The sequence below is a fragment of the Numida meleagris genome, chromosome 8, assembly GCF_002078875.1.
Source record: "Numida meleagris isolate 19003 breed g44 Domestic line chromosome 8, NumMel1.0, whole genome shotgun sequence".
In the NCBI taxonomy this organism is placed as follows: Eukaryota; Metazoa; Chordata; class Aves; order Galliformes; family Numididae; genus Numida; species Numida meleagris.
Window position 1 is genome coordinate 18,735,764 of NC_034416.1, and position 11,225 is coordinate 18,746,988.

The 11,225-nt window shown below is 37.1% G+C and overlaps 1 long non-coding RNA gene across 1 annotated transcript in view; it reads right to left on the reverse strand.

The window, feature by feature from the left end:
- LOC110403325 overlaps positions 1 to 4,675 on the reverse strand; it is a 17,240-nt gene extending 12,565 nt beyond the window's left edge. The window contains exons 1-2 of the long non-coding RNA XR_002441621.1: positions 4,531 to 4,675; positions 1,991 to 2,106 (exon numbers count right to left, since the gene is read on the reverse strand). This is a non-coding gene — a long non-coding RNA (uncharacterized LOC110403325). The remainder of the gene's footprint in view (positions 1 to 1,990; positions 2,107 to 4,530) is intronic.

Genomic DNA, 11,225 nt, shown 5'->3' on the forward strand with positions numbered 1-11,225 from the left:
GAGAAGAGAAGAGAAGAGAAGAGAAGAGAAGAGAAGAGAAGAGAAGAGAAGAGAAGAGAAGAGAAGAGAAGAGAAGAGAAGAGAAGAGAAGAGAGAAAGTAAACCCTTGGGAGATCAAGAGGTTTGCTCAGTTTCACCATCCATGTACCCATTTTAGAGAAATTGATACACCTTTCTCTTACTCTTGTTCGGGTAAGGACCCATTAGAAAGTACCAGTTCACAATGAAGCTGATGTGGCAGCTTATTACATAGAAATAGAGCAGTAGCCATTTCTTCTTTCCACTGTTGCTCAGAAGTGCCCATCTATTTTTCAAGCACATAAGAGACACTCCGTGAGTACTTGGGAAAAAGAAAACGCACTGTAAGAGACTGAAACCAGTAGAACAGCAATAGAAGAGCTATGAAAAGATTTATAGTACAGAGGACTTCAGTCAAGTATTTTCAGTGTTTTTCATCTTGGAAAGTCCCACCTGTAACCAGTCAGGAAAATTTTTTCATTTCTTGGCTTGTTCACAAGCAAAAGCTGTAACTTTGCAGTGCTTCACTACAAACAATAAATACCAGCAGAGCTTTCCCAGTTACCATTGTGGTATATATCTTGGAGTCTATACATTTTTATTTGTTATTCTACAATCTGAATTTATTTGGGTTAAGGATTTTATACTTCTTTGAAGATGATGTATGCCACTTAAGTTAAAATGAACATTAATCTGTATATACAAATAAGTACTATTTGTCTTCTTGAAAAATATGATTCTCTAGATGACAAAGTAGTTTTAAAAACGGAAAATACACTACAACCAAAAATAACACATACACACACACATCTTCCCAAACATCAGCATGTACTTTCATGAAATTTGGAGGTCTCTGTGTTTCTATTCTGTTTCATTAGAATAATCAACACACCTAGCTAACAGGAGGAGGATGAAAAGGAGTTTCTATGACATAACCATTTTACCTCATTTCTGAAAGAAATAAGACATAAACCAAAACACAAAGATGGTGGAGTTAGCTCAGGCTACAGATTATGAAGTTTCCAACGACAGATAAGCTAATCTAATGCTTAGATGAATCTGCAACCCCTTTTAGGTAATTACTAAATACAAATTTTTGGAGCAGAGTGCTGTGTTCAGTCTGCAAAAGGTAGATCTTTCTGGTGATTGTAAAATTCTCTCTAGGCTACCAAGATTATCTCTTCCTTTTATCTTCTTTGTTTGATTCTATAAATACTGAAGAAAAGACATGACAAATCAATGAGTGATTCAGATTTTGCCTTCAGTGTTTATCATCAGCCATTTATCAATTTTTTGTCTCTGGAGTTTTCTGTCTTACAGTAAATTTATCGTACTGTTTCTGTTTTTTTTTTTTTTTCTTTTTCTTTCACTACCCTCCCCCAGTACTCTATTGATTTCCCCATTTTTACAAATAAGCATAGCAGTAAATAAAATTACAAAAGCTCAGGACAGAATCATGGCTGAATAAATACACTCATGAAGAATAAAAATTATTGGCTAGACTGGGGAAGTTACAGCTCCTTCATGAACATTCTTTATTATGAAGTGAAAATACAATTAGTAAAACACAAGAATGTTAGAGCCTAGCTTCTATTTCCTGTTTCGTTTCAGATGCTCTGTGGCCACAAATGGTGTATTTAAACTAATTGGGCAATACTACCTAAGATTAGGGTGAAATAGAGGTGTTTAAATCCTCAAGCTGACAATCCTGCTTGACAAGGAGATCACTACATAACCCTTCCATCACCATCACAGCTTCATGCAAGATAAGTGTCTTGATATTAATCTCTCAGGTTGGCAGAGAAATGTAAAAATTGAATGTTTATAAATTTATTTTTTATTTCTTGGATTGAAGGACTCTGTTATGCATCACATACAGAAATAATATTCTCCTGAATGTTTGCTGTAGCTTAGGATGCTAAGTTCTTGTTCCAGTGTATTACAGAGTTATTTTGTGACTATAAGCACTTACCAGATCAATGTACTCTGATCAGAAGTGATGCTAGAACTATTCCACAGCGCAAAAGAAGATCCAGTTTGGTACCTCCTACTGCTCAGTTTCTGATTACTCCGGATGGTCTTCTGATACTTGAAAATAAATAGCGTAAAAAATATATAATAAATGGCTTCTGACATCAATTATTTAGATCTGTTTCGCAGTCAGCTAATGTGCCGTTGTTTAAAATATCTTCAAATGCTGAAAAGATTTTAAAGATGTATATTTAAATTTTTTTTAGAAAAAAGGCATTTCACAAGGCCTGAAAAACTTTCTATAAAACACATTTTCAAGTAAAATATTTACCAATGCATTACCTGCACTTCTTATGCATAAAAATTCTCCCTAAACAGGTTAACAAAATATAATAGAAAGTGACAAAGCCTTAATATTTCTAATATCTTAGAAGTATTTTTTCTATGACACAAAATGATGCAATCGGAGGGTGGGGCTCGCTTTCCTGGGCCCCGAGGGGAGAGAAGCGGCCGCGGGCCCCGCTTCAGTACCTCGGCCAGCACCCGATGGGCCATGCGGGGCGGGAGCCGGGCTCGTGGTCGCACCTGCGTGTGGCAACAACCTCCCCGGAACACTGCCAGGAGTTAACCAAAATTCATGCCGTGACGATAACTACTTTTTTTGTGCTGTCTCCCATCTTGTTATCCCCCCATAATGCCCCTAGTTTCCCTTCAAGTATTCTGGAACAAGAGCAGCAAGTAGAGAGGGAGAGGCCTTGGCAATAGCATGGCCTTTCTCCTGTATGTTCAGCAGCTTAGACAGCACCTGCACAGCTGCCTTCAGCTTTGGCCTTGCTCAGAAAACACATTTTTCATTCGTGTCATGAGATACATTTGAAAAACTAAAATACTGAACAACACAGGTGATAAATGAACAACAAAGAAAAAGAAACATCAGGGAGACAGACTGAAGGGAAACATAAAATGAAAGTTGATATGTGTTGTTTTTTTGGTTTTTTTTTTTTTTGCTCCTCACTCTGGCATAAGTACCACAATACAATTTTATTGTGCCTTTTTCAGGGGGAACAACAATAGGGCCTGGGGACAAACTGCAGGACAGCTGGAGAGAAAGTACTTCATGGCAAAGTGCACTCACTGGAAAGAAAAAAAAATTGACATTCTCAATTGAAAACAGAGTAGAGAGTGTGGCTGAGAAACTGAACATTCTGGACATTAGAGTCAGTAAATGAAATCTTCATCAGGATTAGTCTAACACTAAAATAAGCTGCAAAAATGTCTGGCAAGTTGAGTAAGCTAACCAAAACTCCCAACAAAAATTGGAGAAAAATAAAATAAAAAAATAGTAGAAGACTTAGAAAACTTTGTGAATATGGAGACTGAGGGAAGTGTTGGTGGTTTGCATTCCTGAGGTAATATGCAAAACAGGAACAGTGTGAAGGGAGAAAAAAAAAAATCATTCTACATGGAAGTATCTAGACTGTAAAGACTGATAGAATTATGAAGGAGAGTAATATTGCAGACATCATAAGTGACCCCATCTAGCATCAGAAAAGCTTTCTCTGGCATAGGAAGTGAAGGAACTGTTTCCGAGCATAGTTCTTTTTTGTTTTCGACAAACCTTGATTAGATAGATAAAGCAAAGGAACATAATTAATGGTATCCTCTAATGAGAATAACTACATTAGTATCTACATGACCAGACAATATTTACTACTATATAAAGTAGACTTAAGTTTACTGCATCTCATTAAGAAATATCGCCACTACTAAAGAAATCACTTGTTGAGTCTAAAGAGCAAATGTCACTTACGTCACTATGTCTATGCAGTGAGAAATTTCACCTCTTTTTTGGCTATTCAGTTGCCAAGGAGGAATTGAACTTTACGTTTGTAAATTCTGTATTTAAATTCAGTGGGGTCTTTACTTTGTTTGACAAATTTTTATCTTCACAAGGATGGCCCAGAGTATTTAATGGAAACCTGCCACCCAATATCAAGAATTTCTAGAAGGACTCAGGGGAAAAAAAAAAAAGCACAGTCACAAAAATTTAAAAGAATTATATTTAAGGAACATATGGAGTGTAAAATTAAAAGAGAAAAAAAAAGCTACCCCACCCAAATGTGATTAAAGTTTTCAGAAATGCTTTTTCCGTTTATTTTTGCCTTGAAGGTGGAATATGAAATCCTTCACTTAAATACAGAATAACATGAAATAAATTTCATTAATTGGATGTATTTGAAAAGGTCACCATGAAGTAAACTGTTTCACTTTCCTTAATGGAAAGCATTGGTGTTCCTAAGTTGCCTCAGCCCTCAAAAAGAAAAAGTGTACTAATGAAGAGGGCCATAAGATGGACTGACATGCCGGAACAGATTGCAATCAGAGATAAGTTTCAACCACACCTTATTTTTCTGTATAGGGTCCTAAATTGTATTTAACACATTGGTAGCTGAGAACTGATAAAACACGAGGTCCCTTTCCAGGGAAGAACACTTTCAAATCAGTGAGAGTAAAGTATGCTTGGTGATGTATGAACAATACCTCCATAACTGGTTTGCTTTTCCATGATACTATAGGAATCTTTTCCAATTTACTTGGACATCTGCCTGAGACAAACGTTATGCACTGGGATGGAGAGAAATGTCTGAATTTCCTGTAGCTCAGGGGCATGCAGAATTTGGTCTTACCCATAACAGCTACAAAGATTGTCATAATGGAGGTATTCTACTTAACTGTGACATTTGGTCTGATGTATACAATAGCAAACTAGGAACTAGGAAATAAGTAGCCTCCATATAAGTAGCTCTCTGCACTGTCTATGTCCTTAACATTTTGTCTATTATGAGTCAACTTGCAAGATGAACTTAGGGCAAAAGAAATCCCTTCCTGTATCTTCTTACATTGAACATCCATAAATATAAAGGTATCTCCTTGTGTTCTCCATTTGTTATTACCTGAAATTATCTGTTTCTCAGGGAATACATAGCTTCTTATTTTCATCAATAAGAAGCCAAATAGGCTATATTCAGTGTAAAATAATAATAAAAAAAACCTACTAATAGTAATAGAAACAGCAGTTTTTCCTGGCAAGATGACTCCTGATGTGAGGACAGGACTGGGAGATAAGAAAGCTCATCACCTCTGTGCCACTACTTCCCTTGTAATCTTTACCAAATCCATTAATCTCCCTGGATTCCCAGTTTCCTTTTCTGCACAAAGCTTTCCTGCCTCTGGGGGACATTGAGAAGACAAACTCATTAATCTCTGTAAAACACTGAGAGGACTGCTCACCACCAGTTTCAGGCAAGTATCACCATGGGACTAGATTGGTTAGAATGGAAAGAGCAAAAACTATTTTGTTTCGATCCCACATAAGGGATTTGAACTAGCATGACTGACAGAAGTGTGTTGGACTGAAGGACAAACATTTCTGGCAGTATCAGGAAACCTGCAGGAGGAAAATACTTGCTGAACAAATCCAGAAAGGATTAAGAGAGTACAATGGAAAAATCTCTACACTTTTGGACTTAAGGTGCAGTGACAATGAAAAAACCCATCTGGATATAAAGCTGAAAGAAATATAGCACATCAACAAGGAAGGCATTCATGTTTTTTGTGAGTCAGAATTAATTGTATCCAGCAGTTTTCATGACACCTTTGAAAAACAATTATATATTATCTAAGTCCAGAGCACACAGAAAGAAACATCTTTAAAAAAATGCAAGCTTAGGTGGGAAGAGTGCCTCCTCACCAACATGAACATTCCTTCTATTTTGAAAGGAAACAGTTAAAATAATTCTAATAAAATCTTCAATTTGTTAACAGGTATGGGAACAGCTTTAACTTCAGGAAGATAATCAGAGTTTTTGTCCTGCATGCGTTTAAATTGAGGACTCTGGTCTGAGCCTTGCAAATAAAAGATGAGTGTAGCCATATAACGGCTTAACTACAGAGAATCACCTCCAACATGAGCTTAACAAGGATCAGCCATAGTTCTATTATTAAAGCGCTAGAACTTGCAAATGGATGAATGAAGAATCCAGACAAAACTAATGAAAAAAAGCCTGGGCAGGCTGCCTGTCTGGTCAAGAACAGCAGGGGCAAGGAGGAGGAATGAAAAGTACTTCATTTTGCCTACAAATTTTCTAGGGCAGTTGATTTGTACCTTTGTGGTTTTGCTAGCAAAAAGGACCACTCCTTCTTTCCTTCCATGCTTGCTTGCTTCCAGAATGTAGCTGTTTGTGCAAAAGCTGAGGGAAGCTTTCACACATTCAGCAAAACGTTTTCTTGTAGAACTGAAAAAGATAAAGAGCCCAAATACACAAAATCAAGAAATTTCAGACAGCATTGTGAGAAATTGAAAAGATTGTATTTAACTGTTGTTTATGCCAGGATGATGAACGTACTACACAGCAAGCTCACAAGATAGCTTTGCTAGACATATGTGTACACTTCAGTAAGTCATTTAGCCAGTATTGCCCTCACCTATATAAGGGGAAGCATTTTTAAGTGCCACAAAGACATAGTAAGCTACCCAAATTATATGCTAATACTTGATACTCTCTGACAGTGTAGAATGTGGTCATTACCATAAACTTTAAGCAAATGTTATTAAACATGTTTTTAAATAAAACAATTTAGAGGGTATAGTTTACAAGCAAATAAGGTAGGAAAGTGAAGCTGAAATCACACACACACTGCATATTCCTCGAGGTTACTTATGTTTTAAACACCCCCTTTTAGAGAGCCGGTCAGAACTTTCTGCCAAACACGATAGTGTCCACTGGTGATTGACATTTCACCATTACACAGTGCAGTTTTGTCAGCAGGAACTCAATGAAAAAGTGAAGCCTAGCACCTTTGGATGAGCATGCACTCCTGAAAATGTCCATAATTTACTCAAGCCTCTTCCATTGATACTGATAGGAGTAACATTTTAAGATAAGACTATAGAAAAAAAAACTGTAATTTTCTGTCTTTTTTTTTTTCAAAAGGAGAAAAAAAACCCACCAAACAAACCAACCCAACAACTTGTTTCTTCCCCTTCTGCTTCTGTGGCAAGGAGAAGCCCCAGGCATCTGACTGTAAGTTCTCAGTCACCCAATGGCTGATCTACAGAGCATAGTACAGAACAATCACACCTCCATGGGTAGCTATTGGGAGACACTTGAGCCTATACAGGTGAACTGGTTTCCTGGCTTTTTTATTTTCTTTTCTTCTCTGAATTCCTGTCTGGGTCAAAACTGTCTCCCCTCCTCTGCATTTATTTATTTATTTATTTATTTAAATATTACTTCACCTCCTTTTTTGCCTTTGCCCTCCTCAAAGGTACATCAGTCATCACTCCAGGCTGAGCTGGAAATGAAGGCTACTTCAAGGTCACCGTAAAAGCCTTAATGCTTTCCAGTGAAAGGGGAGGGAAAAGAAGCTGTAAGTGGCTTCCTGTTTCTATCCATTGTTTAGGGAAGCTCCTTAGGATGAAGGAGAAGGCATCCACAGGGAAAAGGCTGCATGGCCAGAGAAAGGGGGAAAGGCTATACACAAAAGGATAGTCCATAAAGATAATGTCCCACAAAGCAGAAAAACCTATTGGTATGCTATTTGATGAGTTCAAGTTAGAAAACATGAAGGGCAAAGTTCTCTGGGGACAAGTAGTTCCTTGTGGCCAGTCAACCATGAAAGGGGTTGGCCACCATTAGCAAGGACAGATACCACAGAAAGGAGGTGAGGGAACAGCTGTAGTAAACTCGGTATGTGTTTCTTCCTGGATTTTCTCCATTCTGCTGAAGGAGCAGACTGCATGTAGCAGCTGCTCTTCAGCTCAGCTCTGATGTGATCTTTCAAGCTAGTTGGTGCTTCTGCTTGCACTACTCAGGTGGATAGACTGGGGCAAAATGAGCTTTTGCCATGGAAGCAACTTGGTAATCTGCTTCCCCTTCCTCCTCTTCTCTCCTCCAAGCTTTTGTGTTAGTGATCTGCGAATGAGAGGCTGATACAAAGGGAGCAAGAGCAGCAGAAGAGTTAGCCGAGTTTACCCAGTAGGTGCAGTACTTGTCTCCTAGTGTAGGCTTTAGAACCAAGTCCACTACCACATCTCCAAAGCTGAGTTTCTGTTATCCATTGCTTTGAACTGCAATTCTTACCATTAACCTTAGTTAAGTGTACACAATTTATATTCTATATTTAAAATTAATTTAAATTGGCATATTTTATGTTGTTTTATAAGTGAGGAAATATCATTCAGCCTTAATTTAAGTCTCAATTAAGAAGCACATTTGCAAAGGTAAAACTAAGTTATTACATACTATTTCTTGTAGCTGAGTATTTTCTAACGCTGGTTTCTCTAAGTCTAGAGCTTTACGTTTTCTTGACTGTGGGCACTGGAGAGACAAAGGAAGTGTCATATTTTTTATTTTTATATTGTTTACCAACTACAGATTGCAATAGAGCCTTTATATATCATCTTTCAAAACTCATTTTGAGTACTGTAGCTGTTGAAATATTAGGTTTCAATACCTATTCTCCTACAGTCAATTACAATGACACTATTGCTCTAGGTACCCTACTAGCACAGAATAAAAGGCAATCTCTATCTCCAAGAATTTATAATCTACAGATTACATGTCAAATTTAGGCAACAGGTATTCTTATTTTATTGTTGGCAAATTTGGATATAAATCTTTCATCGAGTGAGATTTCTATAGGTGTCTAGAGAACAGAAATGCCATTAAGAGGAAACTGGTAAAAGAATACACTGATATTTCTTAAAATGTAAATATTCATGCAGAGTCATACAAAATACAGATTATTTTTGTCACAGAGAGAAACAATACAAGTGATTAATAATGTGGACATTCTTGAACTTTCATTTCCTCTTGAGTACTGCGACGTTAGCTTTCTGATTCTGAAGTATTCCTACATTATGCTACAGTGACAAGCCTTTCATCTTTAATTATCAATTCCCTCACAAAACCAGAGAGGTGAAACATATCTGAGCCAAGATTCAGAGTTCAACAATGCCCCTCCGCTGCCCTATTGCACTGCAGTTCGGGGAGTCCATGGAGAGACTGCAACACAACAAGAGAGCTAAAAAAAGACAACCCTGGAACCTGAGATAAGGAAGCTCTGAGAAAAACAGCAGCCACAAGTTCTCATGGGATGAGGCTTGGCTGGCGCTAGAGCAAGAAATACATGAAAGAAGCGAGTGAACCGCACCCATGAAGTGACAGCTTCTGTTCAGTGATAAAGACCCAGATAGGTTCTTGCAAGCTGAGTCTCTGCCTTGGTTATTTATATCGTTCAGATAGGAAAGCCTACTAATAAATAAACAAGAAATTTGGAATCCAAAGCAATTGGCAATTATCTATTTAATCCTCTGTATAGGTTTTTGTTGTTTTGTTTTTTTTTTAAATCATGCCAAGCATATTCTGTAACAAAAGTTTAAACTGTGATAAAAAGCAGTTTCTAATTAAAGGTTAATAAGCACATTAACACAGGGCTACTGACACAACTGAAATGTGTAACATTTTTTGTCTTAGTATCTCTGTCTCACCAGTGCTTTTGGCAGCAAAGCAAAAAGTTGTTTCTATCTTAAGCTTATATTTGCATATATATCAATTTAACATAGACAATAAATAAATAGAAATAAGAATCAAGCATGGTTCATCTTTGCTGCACAAGAACAAACTACAAAACGATGTTAGAGCCAAACTACAAATTTTGTTTCAGAGTGCAATTTATCAGCCTGAAAATAAAGCCTTGTTATTTCCCCCAACATTAATGTTTTGTTTCATTTGAACAGTGAATCCTTAATACTTCTCTTCACTGTCCCCTTAAAATCAAGCAGTTTGCACATTGTTTTCCCCAAGAGGATCCATAAAAATTTTAAAAAAATACAATTCAACATGGCTCTTATCTATGTTATTTTTCTAACTGGTGCATTGGTGTTCTACAGCACAAATCAATTTCTCATTTTGGTATGATTACATTTACCATTTCAACAAGTATGCAAATTAAAGACCTAGATCTCCCTTTACCCTACCAGAGTGTTGTAAAGACATCCATGCACTAGTGTTTGGCACACCAGGCACACATTCCACGACTTTTAGGACTAAATGATTCTATTTTAATGATGTTGTTATCAGAGATTCCTGTAGATCCGCATCAGTGTGTTGATGACTAATGAAGTTGAAATAAAGTTGCTCTTTGTTGGATAGGTCTTAAAAGATTCTTCAGTGATAAAAGGAGTTAATTTGGATTAGACATTCAGAGGTATGGGTCACGCACTTATTTGTTCATACACTAATGAATATATACAGTACACACCTACAGTCTTTCATCTTTCTCTCTCTTGAGATTCCTACACTGTTGATTCAGCTCTGCTCCTACATGCTTTTTTTTTGCCTGAACCACCTGATCATCTATATATAGAACTCTCAGCTATGAACGTACTGATGTTTCAAACCTGCATTAGGTATATGAAAGTTCATCTCAGCTGTGCTTTAGCTTCATTTAATCTCTCTGTGCAGTGAAGAGGCAGGTTTCCTGTGGATGCTTATCCACAGATCCATCTCAGAGAGCAATAGTGTTCTTGCCCAACTGGAAAGAGGATGACAGAGCATCCTGGCTTAGAGAACTGTATGGATGTCCAGCCACAAAACTACGAAGAGAAATGCACAGAAAGCAAGGTTCAGACAGAAGAGCCTAAGAAAAATAAAATCTCTCTAGATGGAGCTCCGCACACTGAGGCTTACTGCACTGCATAAAAATCTCTATAATTTTTATATGGATAGGTAAGCCACTAGTACCTCCAGAAGAACTAAATTCTGGAGTTAAAGGTGTTGGAGATTTATTCTTACCTGTTTCATCCATTTGCTGCATCACATAGTAAAATTAGAGCCCTCCAGCATGCGAAGGACCGGGTAGAATTTAAAAACCACCATTACATTATAGGGTGAAGCAAAATACCAAAACAGCATTTGAAAGCAAGCCCCTTCAAGTACAAAAAGATTTGTATAATTAGAACACATGGTAAGGAAAATTAAAAAACTGCAAGACGGAGAGAATTGCAATTATGACATGATTTAGTACATAGATTAATGCATTCTAAACAGAGCAGGATTGAAAGTCAGTACTTAAGTTTATTGATTATGGCAATATTTTATATTTCTTATGTCTTTCAATAGTATGAATGAAACACTATATGAATTTACTGATGAAAAACAGGCCTTAGGTTG